The sequence below is a fragment of the Pelophylax lessonae genome, assembly GCF_965119305.1.
Source record: "Pelophylax lessonae genome assembly, chromosome: 11".
NCBI lineage: Eukaryota > Metazoa > Chordata > Amphibia > Anura > Ranidae > Pelophylax > Pelophylax lessonae.
The window spans coordinates 199,553,149-199,574,895 of record NC_138778.1 but is presented as its reverse complement, the minus strand read 5'-3'; the positions used below and the strand labels follow the sequence as shown (position 1 = coordinate 199,574,895).

The window sequence follows — 21,747 nt, the reverse complement described above, 5'->3', positions numbered from 1 at the left end:
AGCATTCAGCAGACTACAGTCCTCCTCCAGACTCTACACTTTCTGCATCGCAGCTCCATCCCTATCCTCTTCCCGACAGTAGCACAAAATAACAGGGTGCACTGTGATGTAAGGGAGATTGGGGGACTTTTGACTTCTAATGGTGGGGGGGCTCTTGACATTTGATGTAAGGGGGGGGTGCTCTGGACATCTAGTCTTACAGATACAACCGGCCCTTTGAGGGCAATCATAATGCTGATGCGGCCCGCAACGAAGTTGAGTTTGACACTCCTGCTGTAGAGGATACAATGTGAGCGCATAGCTGAGAGATAAAGGTTAATGCAGATAGAGCTGGTCCTCCTAACATAAGTCCAGGAGCTCCTTGGAGTTATACCCTAGCCCAGTGTTTCTCAACTCCGGTCCTCAGGGCCCACTAACAGGCCAGATTTCAAGTATTACCTTGGGGAGATGCAGACTAGAATTCTGCAATCACTGAGCAGCAAATTATATCACCTGTGATGTATTTCAGTTTTCTTGCAAACCTGGCCTGTTAGTGGGCCCTGAGGACCGGAGTTGAGAAACACTGCCCTAGCCTGTGTGGTCATAACCCTCATCTATCTAAACCAGTGATCTCCAAACTGCAACCTGGGGGGGGGGGGGGCGTACGTGGCCCTTTGCTTGCCTTGATCCAGCCCTTGGGGCCCAGTTCCATCCACTGACACCAATGATGGGACACCATTCCTCCCACTGACACTATTAAGGGCACTACTGTTCCCATTGATACCAACAGGGCATTACATTATAACCAATGATGGGGCATTGTTTATGCCCACTGATGTCGAAGCATTTTTCACCCCCACTGGCCAGCTTGGCCCCCTCTTAAGTACAGTAAACTGGCCCTTTGCTTACAAAGTCTGGAGACACCTGAACTACACCAAAAAAAAAAAGGACAATGGAATTCACCTCTTCTCTCGCTGAGGAATTCCTACACCTGCAACAGGCATATGCGTGGGCCGTGGGGTGTTGTGATTGGCTAGGAAATTGTTGATCCTTAGGAATGCTTGCCTGTGTTGGTGGAGGAAGCCTACAGACATTAGATTTTTTTGCTTGAGGAGAATATTTAATATTCTATGAAAATCCTAGGCATTTAACAGGCGCAAGATGCTAACACAGTGCGTGTTAAGTGTCACAAGATTGAGTTGCTTGTGTCTCTAATCCCAAACACCTAAACAAGTTATGCCAAAACATATGGTCCGTATGGTCTGTAACGTCAAATTCAACTAAATCCAACCTGCAAGGTGTATTCAGAGACACTTCCTTTCCTAGGGTGACAACGCCTTTGTAAACCTCAGACATGAATTATGAACAAAGCATATCCCTCTATACTGTGTACTTGTGTCAATCTAGAGCACCAAGTGTGATTTCTGTCCACTGCCTCATTCCTCTGCTATCTGCATGAATCACTTTTGACAGGTTTTCCTGACAACAAGAGAAAAATGGTGACAGGAGAGGAAGCTCCAGCTGATTATCAGTGCTGGGTGCGGGGGGGGGGGGGTGTCCCTTTCCTCCAATCAACTCTCAGAGCTCTCCTCACTGATGTAACTTCAGCTCTCCGCCCCCTGCTCTTCAGAGCTGAGAGATGCTGTGTAAATCCTGCACTTTGAATGGATGTGGGGAAAGACGGCTGTAAATAAACAGGAAAAACTTATGAAGGCAGATTTTTTTTATCTCTGTGTATCATCTAAGGCCAGTCACTTCACTGGGTATATGTGAGGGTTTAAAAGCACTTTAAAAAGATAAGTTCACCTTTGGGAACATGTTAAATCTTCGACCCAATTTTAGGGTGGAAGATTTAACAAGTTCCCAGTGCAGTTCCCCCTCCCTTGTGGCAGCAGTATGGGGAGGTTCCCTGTACTAGCGCTATTTGAAATCAGCACGGCCATGCGGGGCTCCGCTCACACGAACCTATCATTCAGACACACAGCTCGGTGTGTCTGAATGAACTACAAACCCCAACATCCTTAGGGGCTGTTGGCTTGTAGTTCTTAATGAACTACCATGGCACTGTGGAGCGCCATTGTAGTTTGTTGAGAGTTCCTGTCAGTGTACAGGAGACCTGCATGGCATCAGCAATCTGCTGATCGCTGGTCAATGCTTTCCAGGCTCCTGCAACAAAAAATAAAAAAATACAAATTTATTTACCTGCAAAAAAATGTGTGTAGCACCCTCCTAGCTGGGTGCTAGGAAAAAGCATTTATTTGGCCTTGTCTGCTTATCAGATGGGCCTTGATTGTTCAGCTAGGTTTTCATGTGTTCCCAGGTGTGCCTGTTGAGCTTGGGGAGTCTCCCCACTGTGTCCAATGGGGGCTCTCATTGGACAGTGGAGGAAACCTGACCAATAGCACACCAGGGCTTGTATCTATCCCAGAGGGCAGAATATGCCGCAATGCATCCTGGGATGGGATATAAGTCGGAGGGGAGCACGTGACAGGGTGTCTTTGGCAGGAAGCAGAGTCCTAGGAGGAGGGTGACGGCTGTCTCTCCTCCTGTCAGCGTGAGGAAAGGTGTCCTTGGCGGTTGGCCTAGAGGACAGAAGGTTGAGCTGAGCTGCAGAGAGGGATCCAGAGTGCTGAGGACCAAGTGGAGCTGCTGGGGCCGGAGTTTCCAGGAAAGCAGTGTCCTGTAAACTGACCACGGGTCTGCCTAGGATAGGGGACCACTCCAGAAGGTCAGAGGGATCCAGGAGCCAGTCAACCAGGAGAGAGGGCTTAGGGAAGGGGGTGCCAGAGTCTAAGCCCTGAATAGAATTGAAGCAGTGTTTACAAGTAGCTACCTCAGCCAGGAGGGCTAAAGGCAGCAGTACTTTGTGCCAACGGGGAGTGACAAAGTCAGTTCAGAGTTAACGGACAGCAAGTCAGCGTTAACCGGCATTGACCGACATCCAGCCAGCGTTAAGTCTGCGTCCATAGGCAATTTTCTCAGTTGTCCCATTATCTTGTGAATAGTTGAGCCAGAGGAGTATCCCACTCATTCCCATCGAAGTTCCTAAATAAATAAAAAAAAAAAAAACAAAGATGCTGGACTGTTTCCTGTCTCAGTGCTCACACTTGGAGAACATGCTTAAATATGCTGTTGTTGCTAGCGGTAACCCTGGCGAACCCACATCCAGCAAAATGGCTGGGAATCCTGCTACATGTGTATTTATTTTAATTTTTAATTTTAATTTTTTTTAAATTAACTTATCCTTTAAAGTGGATGTAAACCCCATTCACGAAATTTGACCTGGGCGTATATCTGTAGTGTTTATCTCTCTCCAAAGCCCTAAGTCCTGTACCTTTCTGCGCTTCATTCCTCTGTTATCGGCATGATAACTTCTGACAAGTTCTCCGACATAGGAGATAAAAGCAGCTGGAAATTTGTGTCAGGGTGGGTGCATAGAGATAGATTAGCAGAGAGCTGGTCTGTTCACAGTACAGCTCTGCTTGTTTCTTCCTTCCTCTGCCTATGTGGGAGGGGGGTGTGTGCCTTTCGTCCATTCAGCTATCACACAGTGTCTGTCAAGGCTCCACACCCACTGCTGGAACAGGAAGAGAAAATTCTAACACGCTGTTCACTTTTTAAACAGTGTAGAACGCTGAAGACAGTAGATAAACAAATAATACTTATGTAGGGAGATTTGTTTCATCTCTGTGTATCATCTGATGCTGTTCACTCCACTGGGTATATGTGAGGGTTTATAACCACTTTAAGCTAGTCATAGACGGCTCAGAATTTGTGTTGCAGATGGCTCTATCATCACCATCTGACTCAACAAATGTTAGTTTAAAAATCTACAGAGTGGGGTAAAAATGTTTAGCTGAACAGTGATTGAATATTTTCAAATACAGTAATTTTTGGGGTATTCAGGCAGATGCGGGTGCTGCAGTTGTCTGAATACAGTAGCTAGAATTGGAGATTCCTTCAAGCATGCTGTTTAGCACGGATGGTGGAATCTACTAATTTTATTTTGTTTAGCCCAACTGAACGAGAGAAATCTAGGTGACTGTGTTCAAATGCAGTGGTGCCACCCTTTACTGTGCAATCCACGGGTGGGCCCACATCCCCAGGAATTTCCAACTTTACCAAGTGACTATAAGATGTGCATAGTGCAGGGGGAGAAATCATGAACATGAAGTAAGGAAAAGAAACGGAATCATTAAAAAAATAATGCAAACCTATTTTACTTACAATGCTCTATAAAGCATAAGGTTACATATTTTGTGAGTTTCGTTGGAGCCAATGACCACAGTAAATGCCAACTAACATTTTTGTCTCATGAATATTTGCATTCAGACTCTGCTGGCACAATATTAAACAACCACTGTGAGTGTTCTACAAGAAGTTTCATGTTAAACAAGGTAAGAATAAATATGCAAGACATTTAGGTGAATAAACAGACATTGGGGCAGATGTTTTCTAACTCACCAACAATCAGTTGTCATCCTGGCCACTAACTGAGACATTGACTAGAACATGCATTCAGCCAGTTAAGTATCTAGACAACGGATATACACATTGTTCTGTGTCAGGTTAGGTACCTCCACATCAGGAGTGCCCAATCACTCAATCTCAAGTGCCAGGGGTTTAGGCCAGTCATTTTATTTAATATACCACAGCTTACTTCATTCATTGCCAAGTGTTAGAGATCTTCTGAGCTTAGAGAACACAACCTTTGACACTCAAAGCAGCAACCTCCTGGCTGCCAAGTCCACCACTTTTGCACACATTTTCTTGACCTAGCTTAGAATGTTGGAACAAGTAAATTAGCTCAGAACTATAATTGAAACATCTACCTCTTTGTCTCATACAACCGCACTGTGCCAAATCCAGCTGGTGTGCACATCCAGCCTTGCTTATCGGTGATGCTGGACTACAGCTGAAAGGTCTTTGACAAGAGGAGTTTTGGGTTAGAGACGGTTGTTCCTATCAACATAAAAGTGGGTAAAAATGCAATGAAGTCATGCTTTGACACAGTGTAATATGAAATAGAACTATGTTTGGTGGGCATGTCTCCCTATCCAAAGCCTCTGAGACTTGATTCTTTGAGTATATGCCAACATTACAGATGTGACCATTCCAAACTCGCTTCAATGGTCCTATTTTTTATACTGCCAGGGTCAATTAAATGTACCAAGAAAGCCATCTATGTCATTGTCTGTCAACAGTCTGAAAGAAAGCGAAGTTACACCGATCCAGGTGGGAATCGTACTCCCTCTAATGACAGGTCCAGTCCGTGGTCTGAGCAGGTATCCAGACAATAGAGAATTGATGGCAGCACTCCAGGATATAGAGGATAAAAAGTATTTCTTTATTCGAAATATAAACAAGTTGTGACAGCACGGATACAGACAAGCAACAGCAAGGGTTGACGCATTTCACTAATTTGTGAAACGCATCAACCCCTGCTGTTGCTTGTCTGTATCGTCGTTGTTACGACTTGTTTATATTTCGAATAAAGAAATACTTTTTATCCTCTATATCCTGGAGTGCGGTCAACATTTCTCCATTGTCTGACAGCAGCCAGGGCAGTTATCCCACGCCATTGGCGGTTGACACAAGTTCCCTCTCTCCTAGAATGGGTCACGGAGATGGACCATATTGAACTCATGGATTCACTTCTGGCAACAGAGTTAGCAAAATATGAGCAATGCCACCAAACATGGCTCTCTTGGAAAGTGTACAGAGAGTCCCAAGACCTTCAGGATCGTTCATCAAGGTGATTACAGGCCCGGACGACCCCTGTGAATGGAGCTACCTTCATCCTACTCTATCTAACTATTCCTACCACCTAGTCTCTATTACTTCCTCCCTCCCCCTCTTCATCTGGCATCTAACCCTTCCCTATCCCCCCCCCACTCTCCGTTTCCTCCTTTTTCCCCCCTCATAAAGCCTATGGAGTCCCCTTACCTCTTGTGGGCTGCAGAGTCTATTTTGATACCCCCTACATAATCTAGTCCTCCATTGTGAGGATGGGGGTCATACAGTTTGCAACTGTTATAGTAAATATAGGGCTTGATTTACTAAAACTGGAAAGTGTAAAATCTGGTGCAGCTCTGCATAGAAACCAATCAGCTTCCAAGTATATTTTTGTCAAATCTTTTTTGAACAAGCTGAAGTTAGAAGCTGATTGGCTACCATACACAACTGCTCCAGATTTTGTACTCTCCAGTTTTATTAAATCGCTTTGGCAAACACCGTTGGCTTATAGAAGAAGGCTCCGATAAGCACAGTGTTCCTAGACATTTTTTAGAATTTCACAACAAATCTACTGAGGGATTACGAGTTTGGATAATTGAGGCCATATCAAATAAATTGCCAGAGGCCCAACGTTTCTCTAGACTCTGTGAGCGCGAGACTTTTTGGCTTTTCTCTTTGAATACCCTGAAACCGCACGGCCTAAACGAGGAGCTTGAAATTAGTACCATTTTATAAATACATAATTTTATACATAGGCCTTTTATACATTTTCTTTTAATTCATGTTTTAATATTTACATTAATTTTTGGAATTACGATTTTGAGCATAAATTTTAGCATAATTTTTTATTCAAATTTCATTTTTTTTAAAAATCTTCTTATTGTATTATACATATAGATTTGTATATATATATTTATATATATACTCATATTTTTAACTTCTTAATATTTGGTACGCCCTTTATTTATCCTCCTGTGGGACCGCATTTCATGGACACTTCCATCGGTTCATAATTTATATTATATACAATCCACTGATCAATTCATTCCTAGTTCACATACTTTTATTCATTTTTTACTGATGATTTTTTTCAGTCTTTCTCTTAATCTTATTTTTCCTTTTTTCTACTTTTTTTCTTTCTTTTTCATCCATCAATCAATTTTTATCCACTAGCCCATTGAGAGATTAGTGCTACATTAACTAATATACAGCAGCTTTTTCGCATCATTTAATGTTATAATTTTACATAATTTTATATATCTTCTATATATAGACACTTCCTTTATTTTAAAATTATGAGTATTCACTATGTGCACATCGTCATAATGGCCTGTTTTTCCTGAATATGACTGCCATATTTCTGTAGCCTTTGCTCGTCCACTGTACACTCCTACCGATAGATCGTGTGTGTATATAAATCCCTGGCTCAGAGTGGTCTCCGTATTGAACACTTGAAAAAAGAGTGCGCATGCTCCGTACGAGCTTGGCGCATGCTCTGAAACGCGTTGTGTGCACCCTGACCCTGCTGATGTCATACGGTTGACGTTGCGTCCCAGCCTGCGTTCCAGCCTGCCATGAGAGAACGAGCCGGTCCCGGAAGACAGTAGCCGTCCTCTCTCCGTCCTCCGAATCTATCCACCGGACAGGATTGTTCCAACTTTTCCTCCCTCTTGGCAGTGGCGCCATGGACACCTCACCGCTTGACTCCGCATCGAGCTGATTATAGGTTTTTAATCCTGTAAGTTGCCATGATCTTATGTGCCTACATTTCAATAAAATACTGCACTTAGAGGCGCTTCGCCCTTTCTTCCAGTTTTATTAAATCAACCCCACTGTCTCTGTAATATTCCATTTTATGCTGAGGTGTGATACTTATTTTACCAGTGTCTTCTCTGTATGCAATTGTCTTTTCTTATAATGGGATATGCACTAAGAATTCGACTAGTACTGCACTGTGATTGTAGTTGCTCATTTCTATTTGGTAGCCCCTTTATTGTATTGTTATAAAAAAACATATTTCAATAAACTCAGACTGAACAAATAATAGAATTATGGCCTACCATTAAAAATAATGTGCGCTACAACTATTAAATGTCCATCTGCACTTTTCTCTAAGTTCATCTGTAAAGCTCCAAAAGATCCCATTGACCCTGCCAATGAAGTCCATTTAAGGCAGCTTCCTGCGATGTGTGCCAACGATGCTGCACTGCCCCTGAATTCAGAGCACAGTTTCCACTCTCATGTAGGCGGGGCCTTCTTGCACTACAGTGGGATGAGAAGTTATTGTGGGGGGTGGAGCTATCAGCATTTTCAGTGCTGAGTCACTAGCCTATAGCTTGTCAATCATCACCTGTCCACACCTAGCACCCACCCACCGCTTTCTGGATTTGCATCACTGCCTCTCTTGCTAAAACCTTCCCATTATGAGCTGCAGTGTCTGGGAGGGGGATTGTGTGTGAGACACAATTGAAGGAGGATTTGGCTTAGGTAATATATAGTCAGTTTTTTGTTTACTATATGAAATCATTTTTCAATTTACATCACATTTGGGACCTGTTTAGACTAGCATATAGTAGCATTTAAATTTACTTTAAAAAAAAAACCTCTGGTCTAAATTAAAAATGTTCTTTTGTTTCTGAAGTGTGCTATAGGTTCTTATTGTCCATACAAATTAGCTTTCTTGATTCATTTTTAAAACTGGGCTGTAAGAGTGATGGCTAGAATACAGATCAGTTACCGTGGGCAACAAGAAATTGTACCTTTGGAACCCTTTCATAAATCAATTCTTTAGAAGCAAAACTCTCTGGTGACAATTGTTATTACTTTGGTATCCAAAGAGTTAATAGCGGTGCATAGAATAATATTATCTAGTACGCCATATGATTCAAGGATTCCAACAATTGCCCAGGATTCCGTCTACAATAACATCCATCGTGTGGATCAGAAAAGTCAATCAGCTTCTCATACATTTTTCCTTCTCTCACCCTATGATCAAAATGCACCATCGTGAGCAAGTGAATTGCTCACCAGATAAACTTCCTTAAAAGGAGAAATATCATCAAAATACAATTTCTTTTTACAGCTAGAGCACAAAGAAAATAAATATAATAGAGCAATTCAATTTACTCAAAATAGTGTGGGTTTTATGTTTGTTCGAGACTGCTGTAGGTAGAACAAGTCTATCACGTTCCTATATGAGGAGTCTGAGATGACAAGGGGGGCCCTCTTGCACAATTCATAACTGAGCACCCCGAAAAGCTAAGATGGGTCGATGGAAAGAAGTGCTGGCACTGGCGTAACTACAGGGGTTGCAGGGGATGCAATTGCAACCGGGCCCCATGCTCAAGGGGGCCTGTGCGTCTCCCCTGTACACCTGGATAGGAGGGGCGGCGGGGGCAGCATGTAGAGAAATCACTGTCCTTTTTCCTCCTGTAGCTGCAGGAGGAAAATGGAGGAGATTGGTTCCTCTGTATGCTGCCCCCACCACTCCTCCTATCCAGTTCACTTGTGTTCTGCTGTCTCTAGGCCCCTGTGTGCTCCCCTGGTCTCCCCCCCCCACTGTGCTCCCCCCAGACTTGAAGGGAAGGGCCCCGGCCAGGGGTCCGGGGGCCCTTCATGGTTTCTTGCATCGGGGCCCTGAAGGATCTAGTTACGCCTCTGAGTGCTGGGATGAGATGTGCAGGAGGACAGCTAGTAGTAAACTGAGGATACACAAGGTAGGTACTGGCAGATTGTGGTCACAAGTCAGAGTCCGTAACAGATGAACAGAAAAGCATCAAATCATAAGCAGAATCAAGGTCGGGAACAGGCAGAGGTCAGCAACATTTGGGCAGTGACATACAAAGTCAGCAATCAGATTCCTACTCAGAACTCAGGATTAAACATAGCAACCATTGGCAGACAAGAACCTGAGTCAGTTAGCTGAAAGACTATTCAGCACCGAGCCAAGCGGCACTCCAATTTAAATAGCAGGTCTGGCACCAATGTCCATGCATAATTGCCCGTTTGGCTAGGCTTCTATGCACAGACACCTGCACGCTTACGCACATGAATCTAATGGCTGGTACAATGTTCCTGTCAAAGTCAAACAGTGAAAATCTCTTATAGTATAAAATAGTGTAGCGCAGTCCATATATAAATAAACTCAATTGGTGATAAATAAATTAAAACCAAACAATTAATAAAAATGGCATTATCATGAATAAAGGAGAAAGTTCATATGGTGATATAAAAGATGATAAGATGATAAAAGAGACACAGTCCACTGGTGATCCGGTGAAAAAATAGCAGCAAGTGTGACTTCTGTGCTCATAAAATTCCCATCACCTGGCACTATCTGCCTCTCACCTCCACAACTCGACCCCAGAGGGTCAAACAGCATGAACAATCACCACGATATTCAGCCAATGATAATCAAATGGAAAACAGGACCACAGCCTCCAGCATAAAACCGCCTAAAGATCTATTATGGCAGAGGATACAGCTTCCCAGATCGTGCTCAAACATAAGGAAAAAAAGGAACAGATCTAGTGCTCTCTGTTGCGGTTTAAACGATTTATTGCTCAAATAAAAGTATTGCACTTACATTATATTGCACAAAAACGAGCATGTATTGCAGAGCCTGCAGCGTGCTGGATGGTGCCTGATTTCCGGGTTATTAGACAGCCTTCAGACCGTGTGACCAATCCCCCGGGGGTCTGATTGAGTCCACCAGTTTTTTTAGACGGTGTATTCATCCCTATGGGCCGGTACTTGTATACGGACTTGTGTTTGTTTACACCCGTCTGCCTTTAATTCGATCCAGTCTGCAAAAATAAAAAAACAGAAGGGGATCTGTACTCTTAGTTCTAGGTGCAGGGCCGGTGCTACCTATAGGCAAGGCGGCGCCCGCATAGAGTGCACATCAGTCGGGGGCACCGCACCAGTATGCCGCTGGTGTGTTAAGCAAGTTATAAAGCCGATGCTTTTTGTCTTCTTGGTCTTCTGGCGGGTCCAAAGGTGCAGTTGCGGGCCCGAGGGGCTTGTGGACCACAGCTGGAGTGAGGAAGTGAGCCAGGGCCACCACTATTTGTCTTCAGGCCGGAGTCCAGAGGTGCAGGTGTGGGCCTGCGGACCACGGCTGAAGAAATAGGTGGAGAGGTGCCGCAAAAATCTCCATCACCGTATACATGGGCAGGGCAAAGGGGGTGGAGTCAGGGGAGGAGCCAATGGGACGGCAAAATGAGGTTTCGCCTAGGATGTCAAAAATCCTTGCACCAGCCCTGTCTAGGTGGATCTGGGGCAGTCAGGTGTAAACAGACAGCAGAGTCTGTTTACACCTGGCTGCCCTTAGAACAGAGCAGGCTCTGTCTGTGTCTGCTCTGAGCAGACACAAACCTGTCATCCGCCCACTCTGCTCTGATTAGCATTAGAGTGGGCAGATCCATTGCTGATCAAAACAGTCTGCCCTGTGTGAAAGGGGCATTAGAGATGCTTACACATGCATCTTGGGAACCTGTACCAGACCTCCTTAAAAAAAAAAAAATAGACTCCTGCCCAACAGAAGGGAACTAGCATTCTTAAAAATTCCAACAATGTCAGCCTATATAACTCTCATATACAGTGCCTTGCGAAAGTATTCGGCCCCCTTGAACTTTGCAACCTTTTGCCACATTTCAGGCTTCAAACATAAAGATATAAAACTGTAATTTTTTGTGAAGAATCAACAAGTGGGACACAATCATGAAATGGAACGAAATTTATTGGATATTTCAAACTTTAACAAATAAAAAGCTGAAAAATTGGGCGTGCAAAATTATTCAGCCCCCTTAAGTTAATACTTTGCAGCTCGAGCTCAGTGAGGTTGGATGGAGAGCGTTTGTGAACAGCAGTTTTCAGTTCTTTCCACAGATTCTCGATTGGATTCAGGTCTGGACTTTGACTTGGCCATTCTAACACCTGGATATGTTTATTTGTGAACCATTCCATTGTAGATTTTGCTTTATGTTTTGGATCATTGTCTTGTTGGAAGACAAATTTCCGTCCCAGTCTTAGGTCTTTTGCAGACTCCATCAGGTTTTCTTCCAGAATGGTCCTGTATTTGGCTCCATCCATCTTCCCATCAATTTTAACCATCTTCCCTGTCCCTGCTGAAGAAAAGCAGGCCCAAACCATGATGCTGCCACCACCATGTTTGACAGGGGGGATGGTGTGTTCAGGGTGATGAGCTGTGAATACTTTCGCAAGGCACTGTAAGTACTCTAAAGAGGCACTGGCAAGTTGCAACAAGCTCTATGCAAATGCTTAACCCCACTTCTTGTAGCCATCATCAAAAGAAAAAAAATATCATCTGGTATCAGATTCTAGAGGAAGCAGCGACATTACTCTTTTCATCATGTGATGGTGCTCAGGCCTAACAACTGGCTAGTAGATCCAATTATTATCATAATAAGAGGCGGTCACATGCTCCATCATAAACAGAAGTGTTGGAAACGTTATGGTGCAATGGAGGATGGCTTGGTGGGGGATTGCTGGAGAGGTATCAGTGAGTGGAGAGGGGGTGGCTTTAAACATACACTGTGACTTTGCCTTTTTTTTTTTTGGATAGGGTGTACAAGGCATGAAATATCTGCCAGGTTTCTATTTGCTATTTGTGTCTCGGTTGGTTGTTTGTTTTCTGGGTGCTGGAAGACTGAACCGATGGATGACACCATTGCATAGATGTAGGATAAGAAGTGTTGCCCGCACAGCTAGGGATAGCTTCAATATTTGACATAACCAGTATGTTGACACTGCCAACAGGCGCCAGCACTCAATCAATGCACCTCACAGTTTTAATGAGGTCAACTGCAGAAGCCATATAGAAAAAGCAAAGTCAATAATAAATACCACCAACGTTTCCAGGTCCTTTGGGCCCAGATAGATCAGTGGTATTTGTTATTGTCTTTGCTTTTTGTACATGGCTTCTGCAGCTGACCTCATTAAAATTGTGAGGTGCATTGGCTGTGTGCTGGCATCTTCATTGAAGGATTTAACCCTTCCCTACGCTATCCAAATCAAAAAAAAATTTGGTTGGAGTGGAGTTTAAGAGCGGTTGTTTTTAATTAATGCTACATTAATTATTTTTCAAAACCAAAGTTACACTATAAGGCTCTGTTTACATCATGTAGGTGCGAAGGAGCATGCATGCGTTTTCTACGCATTTAGGGCAGCCCAATCATTTTAACGGGTGAGGGAAGTGCACAAAAGATGTCCCTGATCCTTTTGCAAAATTGTTCTGCACCAAATCGCATAGTTTGGCACGCGCAGATGTGAGGTGGTGTCATTACCCACTTCAGCCCCAGTGATGTACTGGTATGTCATGGAGGTTCAAGTAGTTATACTGGAATGATGTTTGCAGCTACAGGCATCATCCTATTATCATTTTTCAGCCGGTAATCTTGTAAATTACCTTTAAATTTTGTAAAAGCGATCCTAGTGGCTAATTAGTGGCTGGATTGCTTTGACAGGTAGCAGAAAGGGGAGAGGGACCCGCCTCCAGTCCCACCGGGAGCCCAGTACTGAAGCAGGCCATTCTGCTGGCTGACCATATTGATGACTGAGGACCATAATTTCCCCGATCATCTTTTTGATCTAAGAACCCGGAAGCGATGAGTATTTAGTCACTTCTGGCTTCGCTGGATGTAAACAAGCAATTACTGGCTAGGAAAGGCATCAGATCAAACCAATCTTGATTTGATCTGGTGCTTTTAAGAGAGAAGTATGGGAATTCTGTTTTGTTTACAAACACTCAAACTGACCGATCAAACACCACCGATTGCTCGGTTCTCACAGCTCTCTGCTCTCCCCCCGCTCTCACTGGAGCGCAGAGCTGTGGAGAGGACGGGAGCGGCTCACTGAGAGCTGGGTGCCAGTCCAGGCATGGATTCGGATCCCGACCATATGGTTATGATCTTTCCCAAGCTTGACCCAGCTCTGTGACGTCGGCCAACAGCTCGCTGTCTGCTGAAAATGGGCTGCACTCCTGCGATCCACAGAAGTGTAGCCAAAGGAGCTTTGGCTGTACTTTTCCTTTAAAGCCAGAGGAGACATCTGGGGTCTAAAACCCCAGATCTCTTAGCAAAGAGTACTTGTCACTGCCTATACTATCAAAAGGGATGTTTTTCATCCCTTGTTAAAGCAATAAAGTTGTTAAAAAAAATAAAAAATTAAAGAGACTTTAAAAAAAATATATATTTTTTTAAAAGTGCCCCCATCCCCCTATGTTCGCGACCGTGTTGGTCCTGCACACATACGTAAACAGCGATCGCATCACACATGTAAGGTATCACGGTGAACCGCAGATCAAGAGCAATAATTCTAGCACCAGTGCAACTGTGGCGTAATATTATCTTTTACCAAAAAAGAAAAAAAATGGGAATTGGATTGTGTTTGTGTGTACTAAATTTCATTAATATGTATTTTTTTACAAACAAATTGCGTTTGAAAAACCGCTGCGCAAATACCATGAGATGTAGAAAATTTTTTACTCTCTAGGGCTTTTGCTTAAGAAAATAAATAATGTTTGGTGGTTCTAAGAAATTTTCTCGCACATACGTACATATATGTGAGAAGTGTCAGAACGGTTTAGGAATTAATGGCACCGCCGCACATCTGCCAAAGGGCAGCGAGTTTCTCTGCATGTTGGGAAAGCGGGTCATTCTGCCCAAGTTCCCAACACGCACAAAGGCTAAACCTAATGCCAACACAGATAATTTTGCTGCGTGCATTTGCTGGCAACCTGCTGGCATTATATTAGTCTGGAAGACACTGGTGCAGATATACATTCTAGTGACAATCTCCAGTTCTGCACACCAGGCACACTATTACAAAGCCAGGTGCTCATGTCACACACCCCTGATGGATTGCTTATAACAAAGGACAAATAATTGGGCAATGCAGCTGAGTGACACATTTATTATCACCGTTTTTTGGGTGGGTGGACACACAAATTACAAGGGAAATCTTGCTACTGGAGTCTTCCAAAGGATATAAAAAACGGGAAAACGATTTTCATAGACCTTCCAGTCGTGTGGGTTTAACAACAAAAGTATAAATGATTGACGTACTTTTGTTCTGTGCGTGGAATCTGAGTCTGAAGACATGCGTTGTGTAATATCGCACACTCGGAGACAGGGATCTGTCTGCCATTTGCTAACAGGAGGCCAGTGGGTCAAGTCCCAGGCGAGGCCCCATCACACTGGCTGCTCTCCTTCCACTTGGCCCTCTGGCTCTTAATTATGATGAATGTTTCTCAAAACTAGCTTAATCCAAGTGCTGACAAATACAATTTGTGCCATTTAACGGTTTGGTACAAATTTCGTGGGAGGCAAGAGACGGCTCAGGATTAATTCATCAGTCTCAATTGAGACAACGAGCTGTCCTGTCCGGGAGAGTTAATTAGCTCTTTATAAGAGAGCGGAGAAATGTTAACCCCATATATACTAGAGCGCCCGTAGACCCTGCAATGAGGGCGTCCAAACTAAATATCAACTGATTTCTCTGTCCATGTGTTTACATAACCTAATTTCTGGCCGTGAATCTATGTACAAGAAGTCAGTTATGTTATAAATATGTGAACAAGAAACAGTTTTGCTGAAAAATAAAAGGCGTTCCACCCAGCAGACTCTGCTTTGCTCAGCGGGGGATCGATCCATTGATCCCCGCTGGGCAGGCAGATGACAACTCCGTCTCCACTCACTGTACTGAGATGGATCTGTCAGAGCCCCGCTCTCCTCTATGGGGATATCAGAAGAAAACGGACTGCCTGTCGGTGGATTTCACGGACAGGATTGGATAGCAGCGGGTGTCAGCGAACATGTCACCACTGACATCTGCTGCCCCATAGGAGTTAATGGAGCATCCAATCAGGTCTGACTGAAAAACTGATAGGCGGACCTGATCGGAAAGCCCGTGTGAAAGAGGCCTAACTAATGTTGGCTTTTCCATGCCCCACCTTAACCACTTGCCGACCGCTGCACGACTATTTACTGCGGCGGTCAGCCCCTCACAGGCAAAGCGACGTAGTACTACATCGCTAGCCTGTGAGGCTCTAGGGAGCGAGCGATCACGGACCCCCACGCGCGTGTGCCCGGTGGACCCGATGTCCGCCAGGCACTCGCGATCATCCGTTACACCGGAAGAAAGGCATGCGGCTAATGTAAACAAAGCCGCCTGTCATTCTCCCCTGTGTAAGAATGGAGATCATACGGTTCTACTATGTAGGACCGTTGATCTCTGTTCTTACACCAGTAGCCATGTCCAATCACAGTTAGAATCACGCCCCTAGGACACACTTAACCCCTCCCTCTCCAATACAGTTAACTCCTTCACTGCCAGTGTCATTTTTACAGTAACAGTGCATATATATAGCACTGATTACTGCAGTAATGTCACTGGTAACCCCAAAAGTGTAAAAAATGTCAGTCAAGGGTCCGATCTGTCCGCTGCAATGTTGCAGTCCCGCAAAAAAAAAAAAAAAAAAAATCGCAGATTGCCGCCATTACTCGTTAAAAAAAAAAAAACACAAAAATGACAAAAATCTTTCCCTTAGTTAGTAAACGCAATAACTTTTGCGCAAACCAATCAAAATACGTTTTTTGCGATTTTTTTACGAAACATATGTAGCATAAAACAAATTGGCCGAAAATGTTAAAAAAATTTCGATTTTTACATTTTTTGGGGGGAATTTCATATAAAAAAATTTGAAAAATATTGTTATTTTTGCAAAATTGACGCTCTTTTTTTGTTTATAGCGCATGATCAAAAAATCGCACAGGTGATCAAATACCCCCAAAAGATAGCTCTATTTGTGGGGAAAAAAGGACGTCAAATTCGTTTAGGTACAGCGTTGCACGACCGCGCAATTGTCCGTTAAAGTCACGCAGTGCCGAATCGCAAAATAGGCCCTGGTCAGGAAGGGGGTAAAATCTTCCGGGGCTTAAGTGGTTAAATATTTGACGATTTACCCCCCTTCATGACCAGGTCATTTTTTGCGATAAGGCACTGCGTTACTTTGACAATTACGCAGTCATGCGATGCTGTACCCAAAAAAATGTACGTCCTTTTTTTACCCACAAACGGAGCTTTCTTTTGGTGGTATTTCATCACCTATGCAGTTTTTATTTTTTTGCACTATGAACAGAAAAAGACTGACAATTTTGGGGAAAAAAAAATTTATTTTTTACTTTCTGCTATAAAACATATCCATTAAAAAAAAAAAAAGAAAAAAACAAATTGTTTCATTAATTTAGGCCAATTTGTATTCTGCTACATATTTATGAGCAGGGCCCTCTCATTCCTCATATATTGAATTGTATTGTAACTGTATTGTCTTCGCTTAAACATTGTAAAGCGCTGCGCAAACTGTTGGCGCTATATAAATCCTGTATAATAATAATATTTTTGGTAAAAAAAATCCCAATAAGCGTATATTAAATGGTTTGTGCAAACGTTATAGTGTCTACAAACTATGGGATATTTTTACTTTTTTTTTTAGTAGTAATGACGACCATCAGTGATTAATAGCTGGACTGCGATATTGCAGTGAACAGTCAGGACATTAACTGACACTTTTTGGGGACCAGTGACTAATACAGTGATCAATGCTAAAAATATGTAACTGTACGAATGACACTGGCTGGAAAGGGATTAAACATCAGGGGCAATCAAAGGGTTAACTGTGTGCCTAACCAGTGTTTTCTAACAGTGTGGGAGGTGCTTTTACTATGGGAAGGCGTTGATCCATGTTCCTGCTTTGCAGGAACACAGGATTAATGCCTTCGCTACTGACAGAACGGTGATATGCCTTGTTTACATAGGCAGATCGCCATTCTGCCTGTGTACTGATCAGCAGGTGCCGAGGGACATCGAGTCCGCGGGACCCGCTGATCAGTTCCCACTGTGTAGAATCACAGCAGGAGCGAGCCGCCAGTGGTGCGCACCCGTGCCTGATAATTGGAAGTGCAGGATCACATACATATATGTGAAAACTGCTATAGGGCAGTCGGTAAGTTGCACGATTTTGACTGGATTTTAAGCAATGCCTGTGTAATCTTGAGATCTATGGACCTCTCAAAATGCTTCAAAGTGGGATCAAAGTAGTGCAGGGACTACTTTGAAGTCACACAGATATGAGCGTGACTCATTGGAAATCATGGAGTACGACTTGTCATCCGACTTTGCAGTCCCAAGTTGCAGGACAAGTCGCACAAGTGTGAAAGGGACCTAAATACACATGTGGGAGTGATTTTATCTGCCAAAATATTTCTGTTTGTCCATCCCGCTCTGATATTTACCCAGGTCTGCCACACAGCACAACCCTGTCTGGCAGGGCAGGAGACCTGAGCCTTCTCAGTTAGGTAACACTTACAAGTCTTGTCCTTTTCCCAACCTGTAAATCAAAGGAGAAGCAGGAGACTGCAAAATCATCTCCCTTTTACCCTCCTCTCTACTCCTATCAGCATGTCCCAAGAAACCTGATTGGCTCTTTGTACTGTTGCTCAGTCTTCCTCTCTGAGCTCTTCTGTACAAGAACTGCAAGAGGATGCGACCAAACGAAATTCAGGGATTTACACTGTTTCAATTTAAATAATGTATTAAAGTAGAAGTTCTCCCTAAAACTAAAATCTGTAAATCTAATTGCATCCACAATCTAAGACTAACCTATCTAGTCCTGTTAAGAAGAAATCGCTATACACATGGGCATCCGCAGGTAGGGGCAAGGGGGGGGGGGCAAATGCCCCCCCCTGGAATCTCAACTTCCCCTTTCAAGTGGTTGTTAAGCCACTTTATACCATCCTGTCTCGCTCCCCAGACCCTCCCAGGCTAGTGACGTTAATTAACGTCACTCTGCCTGGCAGGGGCTGACCGCCGCAGTAAATTTACTTGCGGCGGTCGGCAAGCGGTTAAAAACGTAGCAGCTGTAGACTTATATGGAAAGTTATGTTAATACTATTACATTGAAAAATTGCTTGTACAGCCCTTAGATCTGTTTTAGCAGGTTTTGGTAAAGTAGAACTAAACTCAGCACTACCTACCTCCATTCCAACGATCAATTGTCAGTGAGTTCCCTCCACTGGTGCAAACATCTTCTCCCTGGTTTCTTCTGGGTGCTAGGTCTTCGAGCGCCTTGATTGGTCGATGCAGGATGACGCTACTCCCATGTATATCCAGGAGTTCCTTCATCCCCGGCACTGTGCCCTGAGCTGCAAATGCGCAACCCAGTCTACATTCTAAAGAAACTTGCAAACAGGCAGGTAAGTTTGATTTATTGCAGAAGAGACGGGGGCCGATTTACTAAAATTGGAGAGTGCAAATTCTGGTGCAGCTCTGCATAGAAACCAATCAGCGTCCATGTTTTATTGTCAAAGCTTAACCACTTCAATACCAGACACTTTTACCCCCAGCAAATTTCAATTTTTAACGCTGTCGCAGTTTAAATGACAATTGCGTAGTCATGAAACACTGTACCCAAACTACATTTTTTTTTTTCACACAAATAGAGCTTTCTTTTTGGCGATAATTTAACCACTTTACCTCCGCCCACAGTAATATTACTGCGGCAGAGTGGCTCGTTATCGTCTGACGACGTAGTACTACGTCGTCAGACACTCCCCCTTCTGGGCGGCGCTTGCGCGCCGCCGGAGGCTCGCTCCCGCTGTTTTCATTCACAGCGGGAGTCGGGCCAGGGGAGGAGCAGCGGCGATCGCCGCTATTCTGCCCCGATCGCCGGGGATCTAGTGTGGAGATCCGCCCGCCTGTGTAAACACAAGCAGGCGGATCTCCATAGTGACAGGGAGTGACAGATCGGACTGTTCAGCATAGCTGGACATCCGATCTGTCCATGACTCACTCAGTCACCTCCCCCCCCCACACGTTAGTAAGCACCAGGCATACATTAACCCCTCCCTCTCCAATAAAATTAACCCCTTCCCTGCCAGTGTCATTTTTACAGTAACAGTGCATATATATAGCACTGATTACTGCAGTAATGTCACTGGTACCCCCAAAAGTGTCAAAAATGTCAGTCAAGGGTCCGATCTGTCCGCCGCAATGTCGCAGTCCCGCAAAAAAAAAAAAACGCAGATCGCCGCCATTACGCGTTAAAAAAAAAAACACCAAAAATGACAGAAATCTTTCCCTTTGTTAGTAAACGCAATAACTTTTGCGCAAACCAATCAAAATACGCTTATTGCGATTTTTTTTACCAAACATAGGTAGCAGAAAACAAATTGGCCAAAAATCTTTAAAAAATTTGGTTTTTACATCTTTTTTGGGGGGAATTTCATATAAAAAAAATGTTAAAAATATTGTTATTTTTTCAAAATAAACACTCTTTTTTTGTTTATAGCGCAAAAAGTAAAAATCGCACAGGTGATCAAATACCACCAAAAGAAAGCTCTGTTTGTGGGAAAAAAAGGAACGTAAATTTCGTTTGGGTACGGCGTCGCACGACCGCGCAATTGTCAGTTGAAGTCGCACAGCGCCGAATCGCAAAAAGTGGCCTGGACGGAAGACAGCAAAATCCTCCGGTGGTAAAGTGGTTAATCACCACTGGGATAAACTAAGAAAAAAAAAAAAGTTTTGAAATAAAAATGCGTTTTTCTTTGTTTCGGTTATAAAATTTGGCAAATAAAAAATTGTTCTTCAAGAATGTATTCTGCTACATTTCTTTGGTGAAAATAACCTAAATCGGTGTATATTATTTAGAATCTAGGAAAGTTATGGAGTCTATGGTAAAATCGATCAATCCTGATGTACTGATGGCCTATGTCATTTCTTGAGGCCCAGAAATGCCAGGACAGTACGAATATCTCCAAAATGACCCCTTTATGGAAAGTAGGGAGGCATGGCAAGTTTTTTTGAAGTTGTAATTTTGGGTCATAATTTTTTGAAAATTAAGAGTTAAAAAAAAAAAAAAAAAAAGTTTACATATTTTTTTTTTTTTACATACTGTCACTAGTGCAGAACAGCTTCATCACATAACTGGTGTGGCTGTGATCAGGGGCTCTGACACTTGTAAAATATACTAAATCCTTGAAGGCTGGAAGACCTGGGTACAGCAATGACCTCCATTCCTCTCTATTTTTCGCGTTATTATCATAATAATAAAGTAGTAACATACCCAACCAATCAGTGTCCAGCACCACACCCCAAAGAAAGCATGTGGTATGTAGAAGAAAAACAGGGCTTTACCGGTGCCTGATAACCCCACTCAGTATAAAGTAAAATCCATAAAATGTATTCTTTAATAATATCAGAAAAAATATTAGAATTCAATACAAAACCCATACGATTCACAAACCATAATAAAATTACAATACAAAATCTAGAAAAATCACCACCCTCAATAAAAAGGGCTCCGTCCCTCCCACATTCACTGCATACATAGTGAACCCATGAATATGTTGGAGGGCCAAGCTGTTTCCAACATGTTTCGCCTGTATGGCTTCCTCAGGGGCATCAAATGAAAGAGTTCACACAAGGGGGTGACTATAAAAAAAAAAAAAAAAAAAAAAAAAAAAAAAGATAGCCACCCCCTTGTGTGAACCCTTTCATTTGATGCCCCTAAGGAAGCCAAACAGGTGAAACGCGTCGGAAACAGCTCGGCCCTCCGACAGATTCATGGGTACACTATGTATGCAGTGAATCTGTGGGAGAGACGGAGCCCTTTTTATTGAGGGGGGTGATTTTTCTATATTTTGTATTGTAATTTTATTATGAAATATGAATCATATGTGTTTTGTATTGAATTTTATTATTTTTCCTGATATTATTAAATAATACATTTTACAGATTTATGGATTTTTCTTTATATTGAGTGGGGTTATCAAGCACCGGTAAAGCCCCGTTTTTCTTTTACATACGGTCTGTTATTAGGCCTCGTTCACAATGGCGTACTACTGCATACACCTGTGCGAGGGTGGGGTTTCCCAGCACGGGGTGTGCAGGTGTTCCTTGGAGCCTCATGCATGCAGTCTCATTCATTTCAACTTGTATCCGGCAGCTGCACGG

At 43.2% G+C, this 21,747-nt stretch overlaps 1 protein-coding gene across 1 annotated transcript in view; it reads left to right on the top strand.

The window, feature by feature from the left end:
- The window catches only part of LENG1 (leukocyte receptor cluster member 1), a gene marked incomplete at its 3' end in the record, with an annotated part of 178,469 nt that overhangs the window by 132,519 nt on the left and 24,203 nt on the right, over positions 1 to 21,747 (top strand). The window lies entirely within an intron of this gene.